The sequence below is a fragment of the Rousettus aegyptiacus genome, unplaced genomic scaffold, assembly GCF_014176215.1.
Source record: "Rousettus aegyptiacus isolate mRouAeg1 unplaced genomic scaffold, mRouAeg1.p scaffold_m13_p_9, whole genome shotgun sequence".
Lineage (NCBI taxonomy): Eukaryota > Metazoa > Chordata > Mammalia > Chiroptera > Pteropodidae > Rousettus > Rousettus aegyptiacus.
The window spans coordinates 53,132,827-53,154,231 of record NW_023416312.1 but is presented as its reverse complement, the minus strand read 5'-3'; the positions used below and the strand labels follow the sequence as shown (position 1 = coordinate 53,154,231).

At 35.7% G+C, this 21,405-nt stretch overlaps 1 pseudogene; it reads right to left on the bottom strand.

Moving 5' to 3' along the window:
- Positions 1-11,910: 11,910 nt before the first annotated feature.
- LOC118607733 lies at positions 11,911-21,120 on the bottom strand (annotated as a pseudogene).
- Positions 21,121-21,405: the final 285 nt, after the last annotated feature.

Sequence of the window (21,405 nt, the reverse complement as noted above, 5' to 3'; positions counted from 1 at the left end):
TAGGGACTTGGGAGACCATGTCCCAGCAGGTAATCTTTGAGAGTGATAGAGAAGCATGACGTAGTCTTCAGAGATATAGGAGAACATAACGACAGTGATGAAACTGTCACACAGCTTAGGATGAATCTAACAATTTTCTTAAAATAACTCCCTATAATTAGAATTTCAAAGGTCTGTATATTTATAAAGCTATTGTTAATATTACTAAACTTCCATCCAAAAAGATTGCAATTTATACTCTTACCAGTAGTGTATAAGAGTATCTATTTCACTTAGCACATTTTAATTAAACAATTGAATAAAAATAAATTCTTGCCTTTTGCTCATTGCTATGGCTTCCTTGACTCTACCTTTTTACCTCCTGTTAGTCTAAACTACATTGTTTTTATTTTTTATTCAGCTATATTCTTACAACCATTTCCATATAATGGACAAATAAAAGACTATCATATTTTGAATGCTCATAATAAGCCATGTATTCTTCTGAAGTGATTTGTAAATTAAAAAAAAAACTTTAAAAAAATCTCAAAAAGAGCTCAGGAAAACAGAGATTAAGCTGTAGGCAGAGTAATGATATCAACCTAGACAGTCAGATTCCAAATTACTATACTGCTACAGGGTTATCTCTTTGAATTATTAGAAGTATAATTTTTGGATCAACCAACAACTCCAGCTATATTCAAGTATTTATATTTATTATTATTATATTATTTCAAGGTCTTGGGCCTATTATACAAATTAAGTTTGATTACTATCAGATGCTCACAAGTAACTAATTCAACTTAAATAAAGGTTGATGCAATATACAGATGATATATCATTGAATTGTACACTTTAAACCTATATAATTTTATCAACCAATGTCATCCCAATAAATTTAGTTTTAAAATGTTGAGTGTACATGCCATTTGCTAACAATCTTCTGTCATACTATATAATTTTTATATATCTTTTATTTTTAAAAATCTTTATATTAGTTTCAGGTATACAGTACAATGGTTAGACATTTATATAATTTATAAAGTGATCCCCTTGATTACTCTGGCACCCATCTGGGTCTATGCATAGCCATTAAAATAATATCGATTATCTTGTGCTGTACTCTACATTCCAGTGCCTGTTTTGTAACTACTAATTTGTACTTCTTCATCCCTTCACCTTTTCCCATATATCTCCTATATTTAAGACTTTATTTCTCTTATATGCAGTTATTTATACCATTTGTTAATTCTAAATTTTCCCATTTATGATCACCAAATAGACAACTATTTGGGTATAATTATAATTGAAATTGAGGAAGCAGCCTCATCAATATTACCACACATGACTATACTTCTCTCAACTATTAATTTCACTTTTAAATTCCATCCAATCTCAAACAGCGTTGTACTTATATTACTAATATTTAATGGAGTTTTCTGGTTTTAGATTGACAATAGCGATAATCAGCATATCTATAATGTTTCCATATACTATTTCATTTACTCTCCATAATAACCCTATGAGGTAAGCCCATTATTGCTATTATCTTAATCATCATAGAGATAACAAAACTGTCTGTCCTTAAGTGACTCAGCTAGCGAAATGATAGAACCAAGATTTAAACTCAATATTTCAAACATCAAGCTCTTTCCTTGACAAATCCTTCTTCTTCCTTGACATTTTAAGGAGGTTAACAAGCGATGAAATTTTCAAATGTGAGGCAAAGAAGCTGACTAATTGGTGAATTAGTCAATCAAATTTCAAATTCTAACTTTCAGATGAACTCACACATAGCAACACAGTAAATTAAGATAGTTTTACTTGAGGACATGTTATGATCCTTCTCCATTAAGACCACCTATCTCATTGTGCAATTCAATTGGAAATAAAGGGAGCATCCAATATTAATCAAACAGCAGAGGGGTTCTTTTTCAGCTTGCTTTTACATCAAAGCAGGAATTTTTTTCTTGGTCATTTCTTTGTTCTTTTTTTCTGTCTTATATCATTACTTTTGGGGCCCCACATATTAAATAATTGATACTGAATTTGGCATAAGCAATTAGTCCAGCATTTTTAAATCAACAGACCTTTACAGCTTAATATTTACTTCTGATGTGGTGGTCAGAAAATGACATTGAACATTTAAAATATTTTCTTTGGTCGATTGTTCCCAATATCCATAGTTCTATAAGTGACTATCTGGAGATTGTTTAGATATAAAGAACTTTAGAACTAGGTGAGACCTATTAGTTTATATTTGCAACCTCATTCCTCATATCTAATGTTGCATATGCAATTATTATTTGATGTCATCTTTTATTTTAACTAAATTGGGACTTGGGAAAAAATTCTGAAAATTTTCTACTTTGTCAAATATAACCATGAAACTGTATGAAATATAGTATGGAACTGTATGAAAATTAACTGTATGGAACTGTATGAAATACTATAGGATGGTGAATGTAATAGAATATATTACTGTACAATGTATAAATTTTATAACAGGTTTTTATGATTTAAATTTAATCAACTTTTATTAACTGACATAAAAATATAAACCATTTTTAGAAAGTGTATTGTTTTATAATATACACATACAGTAGAATAGTATAGAAAGAAAACCTATAAATTATCTAGTTCAGGAGTTCTCAAATGTTTTTTCTTTCTCATTATATTTTGCAGTGGTTCTCAGAAATACTTTTTTGGTACTCAATATCACTAATAATTAGGGAAATTCAAAATTAAACCACAATAATACATCCCCTCACTTGTTAGAATGACTATTAACAAAAGGAAAAGAAAAAAAAATCCTGGCAGATGAAAGAAGAAGATGGCAGACTAGGCAACAGCAGGGTTCATCTCCTCCAAGGTCTGCATTAAAATTACAACCAAATTATAAAAAAAAAATCAACATGAAGAATCATCTGAAGTCAAGCTAATTGTAACGTCTACATCTGATAATATAAAGAAGCCACAACAAAGCCAGCCAGCATAGGCAACAACCATTTGCAGACTACTTTGTAGTTCCCACCATTAGCCCTGAGCAATCAAAGGCAGCAGCTGACCTTGGCTAACAGTGGAGCACCACCCAAAGGGCTACAAAATCAACTCATCTGGAGACTGGCAAGAAACCACAAAAGAGCAACTCCTGACTAGTCCCATTAGTGATACATACAAAGCATGGTTGCAACAAGTGCATAAGCCTGTTAGGGCAGATCCCACATAGTGGGGTCAGCCCCCACACAGCAATTCTTTCTCTATGGGTATATGCAGTTCCCACAATTAGTCAGTCTGAGTGTTAATCCCATCCACTGATCTATTAACAACAACAAAGTTTTGGTGACAACAAAAGATCACACACAACTCACACAAAGATCACGTCCAAAGCCCCCAGCACAGGTGATCAGGAAGAGTGTGTCACTGGTCCACACAGGATACCTTCCACATTAGGCCATCTTCCCAAGGCAGAGAGACAAAACGAATATCCCTGATACATAGAAATGAACACAGAAAGGGTAATAAAATGAGAAAATAAAGAAATATACAAAAAAATAAACAACAGGAGAAAACTCCAAAAAATAAGCTAAATTAAATAAAGCCAAGCAACCTACCAGAGACAGAGTTCAAACTAATGGTTATAAGGATGCTCAATGAACTTATAGGGAGAATGAATGAATGAATACAACAAGAATATCAACAGAGAGATAGTAAGCATAAAAAAAGGACATAGAAACTATAAAAAAGAACCAGACAGAAATAAAGAATACAATAACTGAAATTAAAAATACACTAGAAGGATTCAACAGGAGATTGGACAAAGCAGAAGATCAAATCAGCAAACTGGAAGACAAGGTTGCAGAGTATATTCAATCAGAACAACAAAAAGAAAAAAAATAAAAAATAAGGATAGTTTAAGAGACCTCTGGGACAACATGAAACATAACAATAGCTGGATCATAAGAGTACCTGAAGAGGAAGAGAGAAAGCAAGGGATTAAGAATCTATTTGAAAAAAATAATGACAGAAAAGTTCCCTAACCTGGTAAAGGAATTAGACATACAAGTTCGGGAAGCACAAAGAGTTTCAAACAAGAGGAATTCAAACAGATCAAACCAAGACGCATCATCATTAAAATGCCAAAGGTCAAGGACAAAGAGAGAATCTTAATAGTAACAAGAGAAAGGCAGCTAGTTACTTACAAGGGTACCCTCATAAGAATGTCTGCTGATTTTTCAATGGAAACATTGCAGACCAGAAGGAACTGGCAAGAAATATTCAAAGTTATGAAAAACAAGAAACCCCAACCATGAATATTCTACCCAGCAAGGCTTATGATTAAAATGGAAGGTGAGATAAAGAGCTTCCTAGAGAGGAAAAAGCTTAAAGAATGTATCACCAACAAGCAAGTATTACAAGAAATGTAGAAATGTTAAAGGGACTTCTGTGAAAAGAGAAGGGGTAAAAAAAAATAGAAATAACAAATACAAATAGTAAAATACAGGAGCTATGTACCTATCAGTAATCATTTTAAATGTAAATGGATTAAATGCTCCATTCGAAAACATAGCATAACCAAATGAATAAGAAAACAAGCTCCATGCATATGCTATTTATCAGAGACAAACTTCAGGTCAAATGACCCTCACAGACTAAAAGTAAAGAGATGGAAAAAAGATATTTCACGGAAATGGAAATGAAAAAAAAAACCAGAGTAGTGATACTTATATCAGACAAAATAAACTTTAAAACAAAGGCTATAATAAGAGATAAAGAAGGGTATTACATAATGATAAAGGGATCAATAAATCAAGTGTAGATAACATTAGTAAACATATATGAACCAAACACAAGAGCACATACATACATAAAGCAATTGTTGACTGACATAAAAGGAGAAATCAACAGTAATACACTCATAGTAGGAGACTTTAATGCCCCATTGACACCAATGGTCAGCTCTTCCAGGCAAAGAGAATCAATACGGAACAATGGAATAAAAGACACACTAGAACAAATGGATTTAATAGATATTATTTTCAGAGAATTTTATCCCAAAGCAGCAAAATATACATTATTTTCCAGTGTACATGGAACATTTTCTAGGATAGACTACATGTTAGGACATAAAACAAATCAATAAAACAAATTAAATTTAAGAAGTTTGAAATCATATCGACCGTCATCTCTGATCACAATGGTAGGAAACTAGAAATCGACTACAAGAAAAACACTGGAAAACACACAAATGCACGGAGGCTAAATAACATGCTACTAAACAATAAATGAGTTACAATGAAATAAATAAATAAATAAATAAATAAATAAATAAATATCTAGAGACAAATGAAAATGAAAACACAACCACTCAAAATTTATGGGGCACAACAAAAGCAGTCCTAAGAGGGAAATTCATAGCAATACAGGCCTACTTCAAGAAACAAGAAGAAGCTCAAATAAACAATCTAACATTACATTAAAAGAACTAGAATAAAACAACAAATGAAGCCCAAAGAGAAAAGAAGGAAGGAAATAATAAAGATCAGATTGGAAATAAATAGAGTCTAGAGAAGCAATATGAAAGATTATTGATTCTTTGAAAGGATAAACAACATTGACAGACCCTTAGACAGACTCATCAAATAAAAAGAGAACTCAAATAAATAAAATCAGAAATGAAAGAGGAAATAACTATAGACCCCACAGAAATAAAGAGGTTCAAAAGAAAATAATATGAGCAATTATATGCCAACAACTTGAACAATTTGAAAGAAATGGACACATTTCTAGAAACATACAATCTCCCAAGACTGAGTCAAGATGAAACAGAAAATCTGAACCAACTGATTACCACCAATGAAATAGAATCAGTAATCAAAAACCTCCCCCCCCAAAAACTCCAAAAGTCCTGGATCAGATGGCTTCATAGGCCGATTTTACCAAATATTCAAAGAAGAATTAAGTATTCTTCTCAAATTATTCCAAAAATTTCAAGAAGGGGGAAGGCCCCCTTGCTCCTTTTATGAGCCCACCATTTCCTTGATTCCAAAATGAAAGACATTTCAAAAACAAAAATAAAAACAAACTATAGGCCAATATCACTTATGAACATTAATGTAAAAATTCTTAACAAAATATTAGCAAATTGAATTCAGCAATACATTAAAATATACCACACATCATGATAAAGTTGGATTTATTCCTGGGATGCAAGGTTGGTACAATATCCACAAATCAATTAATGTGATACATCCCATTAACAAATTAAAAGATAAAAACCATATGATCATATCGATAGATACAGAAGTGTTCAACAAAATTCAGCATCTATTTATGATAAAAACTCTATAAGCAAACTTGGATAGAGGAAACATACCTCAACATAATAAAGACCATATATGACAAAGCTAACATCAGACTCAATGGGGGAAAGGTTAAAAATGTTTTCCTTAAGATCTGGAACAAGATAAGGATGCATACTTTCAATGCTCCTCTTCAACACTGTATTGGAAGTCTTAGCCATAGCACAAAAATAAGAAAGAAAATAAGTCATTTGAATTGAAAAGGAAGAAGTAAAACTCTCATTATTTGCTGATGATATGATACTATATAGAGAGAAACATAAAGATTCTACCAAAAAACTGTTAGAAATGATCAATGAATTCTGAATAAGTATTCAGAAGTCAGTGGAATTTTTATAAACCATAATGAACTTTCAGAAAAAGAAATTAAAAAAACAATCACATGTACAGTTGCATCAAAAACTATAAAATACCTGAGACTCAAATTAACCCAGAAGGGAAAAGACCTGTTCTCTGAAATTTATAAGTCACCGAAGAAGATACAAATAAATAGAAGCATATACTGTGCTCGTGGGTAGGAATAATCAACATCATTAAAATGGCCATACTACCCAAAGCAATCTAGATTCAATGAAATCCCTATCAAAATATTAATGATGCTTTTCAGAGAGCTAGAACAAATAATCCTAAAATTTATATAGAACCATAAAAAAAAACCCGAATAGCCAAGACAATCTTAAGAAAGAACAAGGCTGGAGGTATCATACTACCTGATATCAAACTATACTACAAGGCTACAGTAATTAAAACAGCATGGTACTGGCATAAAAACAGATACATTGATTAATGGAACAGAATATAGAGCCCGGAAATAAATCCATGCCTATGCTCACTTAATATATGACAAAGGAGGGAAGAATATACAGTGGGGTAAAGACAGTCTCTTCAATAAATAATGTTGGTAAAATTGGACAGATACATGAAAAAAAAAGAAACTGGACTACCTTCTTAAATCATATACAGGAATAGACTCAAAATGAATTAAAGGCTTAAAGACCCAAAGTCATAAAATTTTTGGAAGAAAACATAGGCAGTAAACTGTCTGATACCACTAATAGTAATTTCTTTTTGAATATGTCTCCCCAAGCAAGGGAAAGTAAAGAAAAAAATAAACAAATGGGACTATATCAAACTAAAAATTCTGTATAGCAAAGGAAACCATCAACAAAGCAAAAAGATAAATGACTAATTGGGAGAAGATATTCACTAACGATCTATCTGATAAGAGGTTAATATTAAAAATATATAAAGAACTCATACAGCTCAACAACAATACACAAATAATCTAATTAAATATGAACAGCAGACCTGAATGGATACCTCTCCAAAGAGGGCATATGAATGGCCAATAGACATATGAAAAAATGCTCAAGGTAACTAATTAGAGAAATGTAAACTAAAACCATAATGAGATATCACCTCACACCTGTCAGAATGACTATCATCAATAGCCAAAGAATAACAAGTGTTTGTGAGGATGCAGAGCAAAGGGTACCCTTATACATTGTTGGAGGGATTGCAAATTGGTACAGCCACTATGGAAAAAAGTCTGGAGGTTTCTCAAAAAATTTAAAATGAATATACCCTTTAACCCAGCAATTGCACTTCTGGGTACTTATCCAAATTAAACCAAAACAATAATTCATAAATACCTATGCACCCCGATATTCATGACAGCATAATTTATAATAGCCAAGATGTGGAAGCAACCTAAATGCCTATCGACAGATGATTAAATTAAAAAAAGTTATGGTTAATATATATGATGGAATATTACTCGGCAATTGAAAAAAAGAAATTCTATCATTTCAATGACATGGATTGTCCAAGAGGTTATTATGCTGAGTGAAATAATTCAGAGGAAGATAAATACCATATGATTTCACTTATACGTGGACTCTGAGGAACAAAAAGAACAAACTAATCAAAAACTGACTCACAAATACAGTGGATGATTTGGTGATGGACAGAGGGGAGGGGAGTTTAGGGTGCTGGGAAAAGTGATTTAAGGGTTAAAGAAGTACAAATAGTAGTAGATAGATGGTCATGGGGATGGAGTGTATGGCATAGGGAATGCAGTTAGCATTAATATATTGACTAAGTGAAAAATGAGAGAAGATAAGCAATTAGAGGAATCGTTTTATAAACTATATAAATGTCTAACCAATGTACTGTATACTTGAATCTAATTAAAATTAAAAAAAAAAAGAAAGAAAGAAATGCTGGCAAGAATGGGGATAAAAGGAAATTCTTATAAATTGTTGGTGGGAATGTAAATTGGTGCAGTCATTATGAAACATAATATAAAGGTTTCTCAAAAACTTGAATATAAAACTACCGTATGATCCAGCGATTCTGCTTTTAATTATGTATTTGAAAGTTACAAAATTAGTATCCAGAAGAAATATCCACACCCCACATTTATTGTAGCTTTATTTACAATAACCAAGACATGGAAACGAGTGTCCATTGATGAATGAATGGAATGGAAAGAGAAAATGTGGTATAGATATTGATGATATAGATACAGAGATAAAGATAGAGATCGAGATAGAGATGGAGATAGAGATAGGATAGGAATAGAGAGAGAGAGACAGAGACAGAGATCATGGAATACTATTCAGCCATGTAAAATAAGGAAATTCTGCCATTTGTGCCTCTATGAATGGATTTTGAGAGTGTTATGCTAAGTGGAAGAAGTTAGAGAAATACAAATATTATATGATCTCACTTATATGTGGCCTAACAAACCAAACTCACATGTGTGGTTGTCAGAGGTGGGCCATGGAGTTGTGGAGTTTTTAAAAGGTACAAACTTCCAGTTTAAGATAAATAAGTTCTGGGAATGTAATATATAACATAATGACTATAACTTGTTGAGGAAATGGTTAGGAAGAAGAGTCAGAGTCTGGAAATGCTTTTACTAACATGGATAAGGGAGAGGAGGATTGGCAATGCTAGCAGCCCCACCCCTGTCTCCATGGCCTTTTATTAAGTTCTACAATAATGCTGGCTTTGTAGTTAAGCAATTGTTACTCTAAGGTCAGTAGATATTAGCTGGATATGAACTACAGCGAGTTCCCAGGTCTGGTCTCAGAGCCACCTTTGTGTTCTCAGCTATCTCTTCTTAAGTATCTTTTCTTGTTCTTGTCACTGTGTTATCCTTGTCCCTAGAGCAAGATGTCCCAGAATGGATCAGGTGTGTGCGCCCTCCCTACAATGCGTCCTTGTGTGCAAGTCCACATGTGCTTCTGATGACGGTGTTGCTCCAAGCACTAGGCATCCCGCCAGAACTGCAGGTGTTTCTCACAACATATCCCCCTTTTCTTTGTGCTGAATTTTATTCAGCATCACTGAGAACACAGCGGCCTGAGTCTTTCTTAGTCTGGTTTCTTAAGAATCCATTCCAAACTAAACAAAGAAAAACAAGTAAACAAATTACGATCCAAGAAATGATAGATAGGTTCAATAACTCATGAATTAGTGGAATAGAATGTAAGTATTCAATACTATTGAACATGCTTTGTAGCACTGCAATCCCCTGTAATTCAGGAAGCTGTTTTTGAAAAGCGTCAGCAATAAGTGTTTGCAAATCTGCAATTAAACCTGAAGCATTACCATATCCTAAAATATGCTGTCTTAATATCTTTTATGGGAGCTTTAATATTTCTTATTAAGAACCAAATAATCATAGCTGAAGGTCCTGGATGTCCTAAATTTTCATGAATAGTTTTAAGAAAATGTATAGGTAGGCTCAGATCTTTTGGTTGATCTATTATATATTGGTCACCTTGTTTTTTAAGTTTAATAGAGAGTATCAGAGGCACAAAGTAATTTTCCTCTTCATCCTTTTGTAATTTTAATTTTAAAGAAAGTGATAAAATTTTATCAGTAATCGAAATTTCTTGATCTGGAGTAATGCCTTTAGCTAATTGGTCAGCTACTTGATTATGCAAGGTAGTTGGCGAAGAATCAGTAGCATGAGCATTTACAGGAGTAATATATATCTTAATTAAGGAAGACATATTATATAAAGACTTCCAGTAAGGTTTGGACCAGATTTCTCTACCATTGATATTCCAATCGGATTCTTTCCATTTACCAGACCAGAGTCTGATACCATTATAAACAGCCCAAGAATCTGTAAATATATAAATTTTAGACCTTTTATTTTCTACAGAATCTTTAACAGCAAGATAGGTGGCAATAAGTTCTGCATGTTGAGCAGGCTGCTATCAGGGCTTGGCATGTCTTTGGGCAGAAAGCGGCTGCTCTCCATTGATGGTGGTCACTGGACATGGAAGCTGATCCGTCTGTAAACCAGGCATTTTTTAAGACCGGGGAATATTTAGGTCCCTGTACTTTGATCAGTTTTGTGATTGGGACAAACTTGTTGGCACAGGTAGGTGGCTCTACCTCAAGTTTGTTAACCTCCTCTGTGAGGAGGGCAAGTTCTCCGGTGCCGCAGGTATTGCATATATTAATATACCACTTCCACGCTAATACCTTTTCTTCAATATTGCTTCCTGCAAGCTCTTCCGCTGTCATCTTCAGCCAAGCACGTACTGGAATAGTACTTCTGACAGTTATATTTTGGCCTATCAAAGGTTCTGTATGTAATAAGGCTCAATACAGCGTCCGAATTAATTCCTCAAATTGAGTATATTTAAAATGAGAGTAGGGAAATCGCTTGGACCAAAATCCAAATGGAACTAATTTAGAATCTTGCTTGGATTTTTTTGTAAAGTCCCCAGTTGCCATGACCTGATAAGAAGGAAATATCTAACACTATTTTAACGCCTGATTCTGTTGTTTGAAGGGTAGAAAATAAATGAACATATTGTTTGAGTTGTTGGAAAGCTTTTTCTTGTTCTTCATTTCAAACAAAGTCAAATGACTTTCTAGTAACCTTATTTATAGGTTTAGCTACATCAGCTATATAGGGAATGCCAAGGAATGTTTTAGCTCTTCTTTTAACATGATCCATCAGCTGCTGCAATATCATAGTGGCAGGAAGTCCTGCCAGGGTCGAGATAATCTAACCGGCATCCATACTCCAGTTCTAGCTCTAAGAATATATAAACTTTCATATGACTTGTTAAAAGGAATAGAAGAGTTAATACAAATGTAAAAAGAACAATATTTACATGAAACATAACCTAAAGTTTCATTCCACTTCAGCTTGCCCTTCATAATGATATAGGGGAGCCAAACACAGGCTCGAGCAAAGTGAGTAACACTCTGATGAAAGGTGATATGAGGAGAACTCCCAGATTGAACTATGTAACCATTCCATGCATGCATGGGAAATAAAGCAGCTCCTAACTTCCAAATATGATTCTGTAGCCCATGATGGGGCAGTTGAGGAAATGGGGAAGAAAACCCTCCATCATGCCAGACAATTGTGTTATTACTAGTTCTGTCTGAAAAAAATACTTACTGAACCATTCTCTATCTTTCGGTGCCACCGCATATTTACTTTTCCTCCCTTTGCTCAGGTGGAACCAGAAGGACTCCAATCAATGACTCTTCCATAGGAAGTATTAACTAAGACCCGAGTTTGTTCAGCTCAACACTGAGTCCACTGAACCCAATGTTCAAGTGTCTGAACTTTTAGAGTAGCACACCACGGCAAATCTGGTGCAGAAGTGTCATCCATAGGTTCTGTACCATTTTTAAATCCTACCATACTTAACAAAACCAAGTGATCTACCCCAGCATTCTGTTCAGAAGCCTGCAAAATAGTCAACCACGCTTGAGCACCTAGCTATAAACAGTGCTCTCCAGCTCCCATGCAAATTGGCATCCCTTCCGTTCCCACTGTATAGTTCTCAATCACTTTCCTTTCTTCTTCAGGCCTGAGAGGCCCTCTAGTGTCATAAGGTCCAGGCATCCAGTTAGAATCATTAACATAAACTACAACTGACATACCTCTCCATCCCACTGCCTTATTTAAAGGAGGATTGGGCACATATGCCCAATATGAATAATTTCCTGTCTCAGCTTGTACCCCACTTACCTGTGCTATAATTAGGACTGTCATTGCAAGAAATAGAGAAGTTGGAGTTATCTCCTGCCCTGACTCAGAACCTGTCACTTCTCTCCACTCCCAGAGCCTGACATTCTTGTCTGGGACCCAAAGCTTCTCTGTTCCTGTAGAGATATAAGCAAAACCTCGGCCCCATTTCAGTACCTCAGGAGGCACACAATCCTCTGTTAGATCCTTGTAGTATACTGGTTGCTGCAAAGGCTCACTGGCCTGTTTCACCCAATGCTGATGAGCTGCTGTGCTGCCTTGTTCATCTTGATTTAAAAAATTTAAAGTATATAATGCTCTATTAAGCCTTTGTCTCAGGGTATTCCATATTCCCCCTTTTTGTTTTATAAGCTTATCCTTCTTTGAAATGTTGCAGGAGACACCCCAAAGGTGTCTTCTGTGAACTCCGGTTTCCCCCTATCACTTGCACAGAGAACACAAAACAGACACTCAGACAAGGACAATTACTGGGGTGTAGGCGGGCCCAGAGAAGTTTACCACCTACACCTTTGACAAGACTAAAGACAATAAACAGAACCTGACAACAGGGCACAGGAGGCGGCGTCCCGCAGCCTGGCCATGGTCCAGGAGACATGACTGCGTCCAGTCTCTCCATGGACCCCTGGTGACCAGTCAACAGAAAGAGGAACAGAAAGGTACCTTAAAAAGCACTGAATTTTGTAATTTAGTCATTACTTTTCTCACCTCTAATACAAAATCATGTTATTTTCACTGTTGACTCCATGCTAAAAAGTTCTAAGTTTTAGACTAATTAATCAATAAACAAAACAGAAAATCATTAATAGTTTTTAAATTTCAAGTAAGAGGAATAACCTTTACCACACAATAATGAAACCTGAGCAATGCAAGTTTGTGACTACAAGAGTGTCTTTCAAAAATACAATATTCAAAATTCCTTTTCCGTCAATGATGTTAGTTCTCAAGGATTATCCAATGCAGTGGGCCCTTCTAAAATAGAAAATAAGTTAGTTAAAGCATATGTGGGGATACTGAGGGAAGGACAGAGCTAATTTATAATGCCTACTAATTTTTGAAAATCATTAAGAGTTTTGAGGACATCCTGTCTAATTTTTATCTGTTGAAGTGTAATTTTCTATCGCAAAATTTTATATCCTAAATATTGATAAGGAACAGAATCTTGTCTTTTATCTGGAGCTATCGCGAGCCCATACTTTTCTAGAGTAGTTTTTCCAAATGAAAACATATTTTCTAATATTTCTTTCTTTTCATGCCAAAAAAGAATATCATCTATGTAGTGATACAAGTCCCTGAGGGAACTTTTCCCGTACTTCTTGTAAAGGCATATTCACAAATGCTGGGCACATAGTAGGACTATTTAGCATGCCTTGGGGTAACACCTTCCATTGATATCACTGAGTAGGCTAAGCGTTATTTAAAGTAAGAATTCTGAATGCAAACTTTTCTCTATCCTGAGGCTGTAAAGGAATAGTATAAAAACAATCTTTTAAACCTATAATTTTTAAAAACCAATTTCTGGGAATTAATGCGGGAGTAGGGAGTCCTGATTGCCCGATTGCAAAACTCCCATAGGCTGAATAACAGCATTAATTCTTCTTAGATCTGTTAACATTCTCCATTTCCCTAACTTCTTTTTTTATAACAAATACTGGTGAATTCTATGGAGAAGAGGAGAGTTTAATATGATTACTGGCCAATTGTACATCTACTAGTTGCTGTAACACTTCTAATTTTTCTTTTGTTAGAGGTCTGTTCCCTACCAGGGGGTTTTGTATACACTACTTTTCCTTCTCCCTTATTCCCTCTCCTGCAGTCTTTTCAAAAGTGCCCCAGTTTTCCACATTGATAACATTTCATTCGAGAACTTTGAAACAAACCCATTCTGTAAAGCTCTTGCTAACAAACTAGCTTGATGTGTTAAAGAGCCAACATCATGACAAGCTTTAATATATTCTTCCAAAGGTGCCCCTTGGGCTTTCAGAGGCCTTAAAGCCCTTTGACATTCTGCATTTGCATTTTCATAAGCTAGAGATTCTAAAAGTGATTCTTGGACTTCAGGCCCTGACAATGGCCATACCTAGCCTAGATAAAAAATCAATGTAACTCTCCCCAGGACTCCATAATTTTAGTGAATAACTGAGGATGTTTCCCAGGTGGCTCCACTCGAGACCAAGCTCTTAACACTATTAATTTCACTTGTAACAAGGTTTCTTCAGTCGAATGACATTGTTGCTCAACGGTGGTAAAGTTTCCTATACCTATCAGCTCTTCAAAAGTAACCCCTAGAGGGTTCCGGGCTGCATTTCTATGAGCCACTTGTTGAGCTTCCTCTCTCCACCAGGTTTTCATTTGCAAATAAGGACCTGGTTCTAGCACAGTTTTTATAATAGCTTCCCAATCTACCACTAACAATTGTCGTTCTGTGGCTATACTGTTTAAAAGACCTGTCACATAAGTGTACTGGATACCATATTGATTGATAGATTCCTTAAGTAACCTCAAGAATTTATGTTCCAATGGGGTATATTGTACATCGATGCCCCCCCTGAGGAAATTGATCATTGGGTGGAAATGCCTGGCTCATATAGGGAACCCCATCTGTTGAGGAGTAGCTGTCTTTCTAGAATGATTTTCTTGACTACTCTCTTCATTCATTAGTTCCTTGGTCAAATCAGGTAAAAAGGGAAAAGCAAATGAAACAGGACTGGCAACTGAAGGCTCTGCCCCAAATAAAGTATTTACAGGTGGTGCAGAGGGCTTTCTTGGTTCTTGAAAATATCCTCCAGTTGGCTCTAATTGCAGTTGCTTCAATCTCTGATTTATTGCTTCTACTTGGGCCAAAAGAACCTGATATGAGTCTTTACTGGGAGGAATGCAGCCTGCACATTCCTCTTCAGATGAGGACTCAGTAGATTCCTCTCATTCCTTATCAGACTCTATTTCTTCTATAGGATTGTTACAAACAGGTTCAGGTTGTTCTTGGCATGCTGCCAATTTAGTTGCCACACCCTCAGAGTCAGATTGCAGAGGCTGTAAAGCCTGAGAAATTAAAGTGCATAAAGATCAAACTGAAACAGGGATGGGATCCCTCTGTTGATGAGCTCTCCGCAAAGCTCTCATGACTTGTTTCCACACTTTAGCATTTAATCGAGATTTGTCTTCTGGCTTGAACCAGTAACAAGTTTACCTATATACAAAAACATTTCATGAAATTGACTTTTCTTCACATTTACTTCTGAAGACGACAATAAGTGTCGCAATAACTTAATATACTGTTTCTCTACCTTTGACTGAGAATTCCCCATGCTAAAACTATGCTAAAAAAACTATGTCGAAAGTACCACTTACTATGTGTGGATATGTCCCTTTCGGTGCTACAAACTAACGCCGAAGGTATCGCTTACCTTGAGCGGCCTTACCCCTTCGGTTTCCAGCATGGTTCCACACCCTCTTCTTCGAGCCCCACGTTGGGTGCCAATTGTTGCGGAGACGGTTAGGAAAAAGAGTCGGAGTCTGGAAATGCTTTTACTAACATGGATAAGGGAGAGGAGGATTGGCAATGCTAGCAGCCCCCACCCCTGTCTCCATGGCCTTTTATTAAGTTCTACAATAATGCTGGCTTTGTAGTTAAGCAATTGTTACTTTAAGGTCAGTAGATATTAGCTGGATATGAACTACAGCGAGTTCCCAGATCTGGTCTCAGAGCCACCTCTGTGTTCTCAGCTATCTCTTCTTAAGTATCTTTTCTTGTTCTTGTCACTGTGTAATCCTTGTCCCTAGAGCAAGATGTCCCAGAATAGATCAGGCATGTGCACCCTCCCTGCAATGCGTCCTTGTGTGCAAGTCCACATGTGCTTCTGATGACGGTGTTGCTCCAAGCACTAGGCATCCTGCCAGAACTGCAGGTGTTTCTCACAACATAACTAACAATACTGTTTTGCATACTAGAAAGTTGCTAAGAGGGTAAAACTCAAAAGTTCTCGTTACAGGAAATTTTTGTAACAATGTAGGTGATGGATATTAACTAAATTTATTGTGGTAATTGTTTCGGAATATGTATGTGTGTGCGTGTGTGTGTGTATATATATACATACACACACATATATAAATCAAATTATTAGATTGTACACTTTAAAGCTATACAATGTTGTATGTTAATTATATGTCAATAAAATTGGGGAAAATAGCAATCAAAGTAATAGAAAAGGCCATGTAGACTGCCTGAGACTCAAATGCTACAGCCTGGTAAAGATGACACTGATTTTGTCAACTAGTTTGACAAATTTGAAAGATTCTTCCTTAGCTGTTTTTCCAAGCAAGTAACACTCACTGATGGCCCAAATGTTAATATTTTTCTTTTCCTATCTCTTTCCTTTCCAGTATCTCATCTTTCGTCTGTAGTAGTAACTGCCTAAAATGTTGAATATTAAAAGATGTTTCACATAACTCAAAAATATATACATTAAAATAGAAAAACAAACACAAAACATATTTTGATGGGAGTATCTTAGAATCTGTAATTTAAATATGTATTTTGAAACTCTCCAAGGTATTTCTGATATACCCTCCTGAAGTGTTATGCCAGTCCCCACTAAGTATCACTGATTTACTCTAATATTTTAAACTTATTGAACTAGAAACTGGGTTCCAGAGAGATCAAATGGTTTATTCAAAGTTAAACAGCTATTGGTTGAAAATCTGTGTCTTGAAGCCTTTTTTAGGGCTCTATCCGTAACCCCACCCACCCCCCATAGTGTGGGAACTTGACTCCTCCCTTACCCTTGTGTGGGAACCGGACATTGCAACATCGGGGTTGGCAATGCTACATGCTCACCTCCCATTTCACTGGACTTCCCTTTCCTGCCAAGTCATCTGCCAGAAATATTCCCACTGAAAAAGCTTAACGAAGTCTCATATAAGTTTCAGGTCCCCTCACATTTGGGACTGATACCATCTTCAGCTCAACCAGGCTGTCATTCTGCTGCAATAAACCTTGCTTAACCCCCTAGTCCTTGTGTGATCCTCCTTCGGCGAACCTAACATGTACCACATTGAAACTTCCATTACAGATATTTTTGTTTCAAAATAGCCATTTTCTATCCCCACAACCCTGCTCATCCCTTAGTAACATCACTGTGCTTTGGGTCAGAGTCATAAAAGTCACGGGCACTAGGAAAGAATGTACCTCCTGCCAAGCCAGTATAATTTGATATCAGGTTCTCTTTAGTCATTCATTGGCAACGTCATGGCCAACGAGCCAAAAGGAAAATCTACACAGGTAGTTTTTGGGAAAGTTTTTTTCAATCTTAAAAAGGGTCATAAGGAGGTGTGAGGATGTGCTATCTGCAGTTGCAATAGCAATCCTGTAAGTCTAAAGGAGTAAGCTTAAAGACAAAAACCAATATGCTAAAGAATTGAAGATCACAAAAATCTAAATAATATCTATCCTTGCTGATACTGCAGAGATGAAAAATTAACCAACCTTGGAACCACCATATTTTCAGATCTTGTGTAAAGTGAATTAATCAATTTCATTATTATTTGTACTTAACATAAGTCTTCTGTAAGTTATTGTATAAGCCATTTTGAATTGTGTTTTCTGATACTTGATGTCAAAAGAATTTTGAAAGATATTAGTATTAGGGAATTAGATGGATTGTTTTCTGAAATTAAAAGCAAAAATGAAATTCTGCAATACAATAGGGTGGACGGAGAAAATATTTAGCTTTAAAAACTGATTAATCAAGACCTTGTAACTTAATGTGAGTTCCTCTTGTGAGAATATGAAAACTAAAAAAAACATAATAACAAAGAAGAACGTTTACAAAGAAACCTGCAAAGGTCTTATTTTTAGATGTAAGAGTCCTGGTTAACGTTACTAAATAAAGTAAAATGGATCGCTGTTGAATTGAAATTTTATGTTTATTGGCGTTTTAATATTTTAAATTTATTTTCATTACCTTGTATTGCCGTACATTCTAACACTTACATATAGCTGAAAACTTTGAACTTTGTGTGATACTTCCATCTTTTATCTTGTTAGTTCCATGTTTGTAAGAGTTTCCAAATATATAATTTGAGATATATGAAAAACTTTGCTTTTTCTATTCTTCCAAATTGTACTTGAATTTTCTGAGCCCACAGGAAAAACATCTGATAGAGATTACAGAATATTTTCAAATTATTGAGTTGCATGGAATCTTGTGACCCATTTATATCAGCATAACATTCAAAACTTCCAAACTTTCTCTCTTAATAGTATCTTTGAACTCTTCTAAATTAGAAGAGACATTGTACAGAAGTGGATACAAAATCTGAGCACAGCTACACTGGAGTATAGGCACAATATATCCAAACAGTGTCATTGAGCTATGTCAGAAAGAGACTCCTACCCTCTAGTTGAGAGGCTCCTGCATTGCAAATAACATAAAACCAACCACATCAAAGCTGGAGAGAAATTTGAGACATGCTCTCATAATCCTTACATCAGATACAGCACCGAAGAATGAGTAGGAAAGTCATAGCTCCCAGTATTTCCCTGGGAAAAGAAGGAAAAGACTGGCCCATATATCTAACACTGGTTTGAGGGGAGAGGGAGGCCTGAAATTGTTTTTCTCTCACCTGACTTGCAGTGCTGGCAGGAACAGGCAAACTCTAGACACCTGGAAGCCACTGAGAACCAAAGCAGTTCGAACTAGCATCCTAGTACTCACCACAGCCCCTCCCTCTGGCTCAATTCAAAGTGAGCAGGGAGAAATTCCCAGCTCCCAATTTACATCTGGGGAGGGAAGGAAAGTACTGGATCATGTGCCCTATGTGCCATTTTTTTCTGAGGGCTTCCCAAGGCATTAGCATCTGTCTCTCCTGTGTCAAATGCTGATAAGACCATGGGGAACACCTAAGGACAAAAAAAAATGATTTGGACTAGCAGAAAGTTTTGAGAGGTCTCTAGAATATCTGGTCAGGCTGATTCATGAGGGTCTTCTTATGTATGAGGGCAGTCTGGGAAAAATGAAAGAGGTGGCTGTTTTTTTCTAATGTACATATTCCAACACAATGAGTCAAGGAAAGTGAAGAAACAAAGAATGAACAAATGAGACAAGATCAACCTCCAGAGAACAAACATAATGAAACTGAGATACATGAATTGCCTGACAAGTAATTCAAAATAATTGTTATAAAGATGATGTCAGGAGATGAATTCAAGAACAAGTGAGAATTTAAGCAAGGAAAGAGAAAAAATAAATGTATGAAACAGAAATTATGGAGTTGAAGAATATAATAATTGAATTTAAAAATTTGCATTCAACGGAATAAAAATCTATAAACTAAAATCAGATCATTGAAAATTGCCCAGTCAGAGGAGCAAAAAGAAAAAAAAAGAAAAGAAGTGAAGAAAGTTTAGGGACTTATGGGACAACATCAAGCAGACCAATACACACATCCTGAAATTTTCAACAGGAGAAGAGAGAAATGGTCGGAAAGCTTATTCGAAGAAATAATGAATAAAACCTTCCCAAATCAGAGGAATAAAATAGTCATTCACATCCAGGAAGCTCAATAGTTCTCCCCAAAAAAGACAAATTAAAAGAATCCACATTAAAACATATAATCAAATTGTCAATGTGAAAGAAAAAGATACAAAAATCAAAAAACAGAAAAAAAAAGGCAAATTGTCACATACCATTGTACCTCTCGTATAATTATCAGTGGGTAGCTCAGCAAAAACATTGTAGAATAGAAGGGAATAGAATGATATATCCAATGTGTTGAAAAATAAAATAATGCTAGTCAAGAATACTATGCCCAGCAAAACTTTTTTTTTAATTAAAAGGAGAAAAATATTTCCCAGACACCCCCCCAAAAAACAAAATAAAGTAAAAGCTTAAGGAATTCATCAACATTAGCCTTTCCTTACAAAAATTCTAAAAGAAATTCTTCAACTTGAAACAAAAGGATACTAAACAGCAACACAAAAGCATATGAAAGTACAAAAGATGCCACTAAAAACAGATATATAGACAAATAAGAATGCTATAAAACTAAAGTAATGGGTAAATCATTTTTAATTTAATATAAAAGTTAAAGACAAAAGTATTAAAAATAACTGTAACTATAAGAATATGTTAATGCATCTTAATGAAAGAGGTAAATTGTGACATCAGTAACAAAGTGTTGGGGGATGAAAAGGTAAAAAGTGGAATTTGTGCTCTACACATTCAGAAAAACTTCTCAGTAATGAACTATAGGAATAATTCCTAAAGTTATAGTCTTAAAAAAATGTAGAATTTCTGATCAGGATAGTGGAGTAGGTAAACAATGTGAATGCCTCTTCCTATGATCACATTAAAATTTTGACTAGATTATGAAACAGTCAACCTGGAGAATGATCTGAAGACTAGCTGAACAAAACTCCTATAACAGAGGATATAAAGAGGAGGCCATGGTCAAAATGGGTTGGCCCCACACCAAGCATTCCCAGCCCAGGTTTCCAGTGCTGGGAAGCGACGTCCACACAGAATATAGCTTTAAAAATTAGTGGGGATTCCAGACACCCTGGTGAGATAGAAGGTGGCTAGAAATCTAGACATCCCTTTAAAGGGCCTGCACACAGACTCACTGGCTCACAGGCACTCACCCTGGGCTCCAGTGGAGGGACAGCAGTTTAGGAGGTGCCAGGGACATAGAGAGAAAGACTGAGTTGTGTGACTCCAGGAAAAGTGCTAGAGGGACAGCCACCATTGTCCCTTTGTTGAGCCCTCCTCCAGTGATTCCCGCAAGTGAGTGCCATCATGCTTGTGTTGAAACCTCCCCCAATATGGTCAAAATGGAATCTACATTGGCCTGTGGTATCTACTCACTCCAACCAAATGGACTCCCTGAGACCCCACTCTACCCACCAGGTGGTAATTTCAGATGGTTACTGGGAAACTAGCCCCACACTGTGCTCTCAGCAGGTGTTTCCTTCAGCAGTAATCAACAGGCCTCCATTTGTGCACATTAGTAGTGGGGAACCCACCCTGGCCC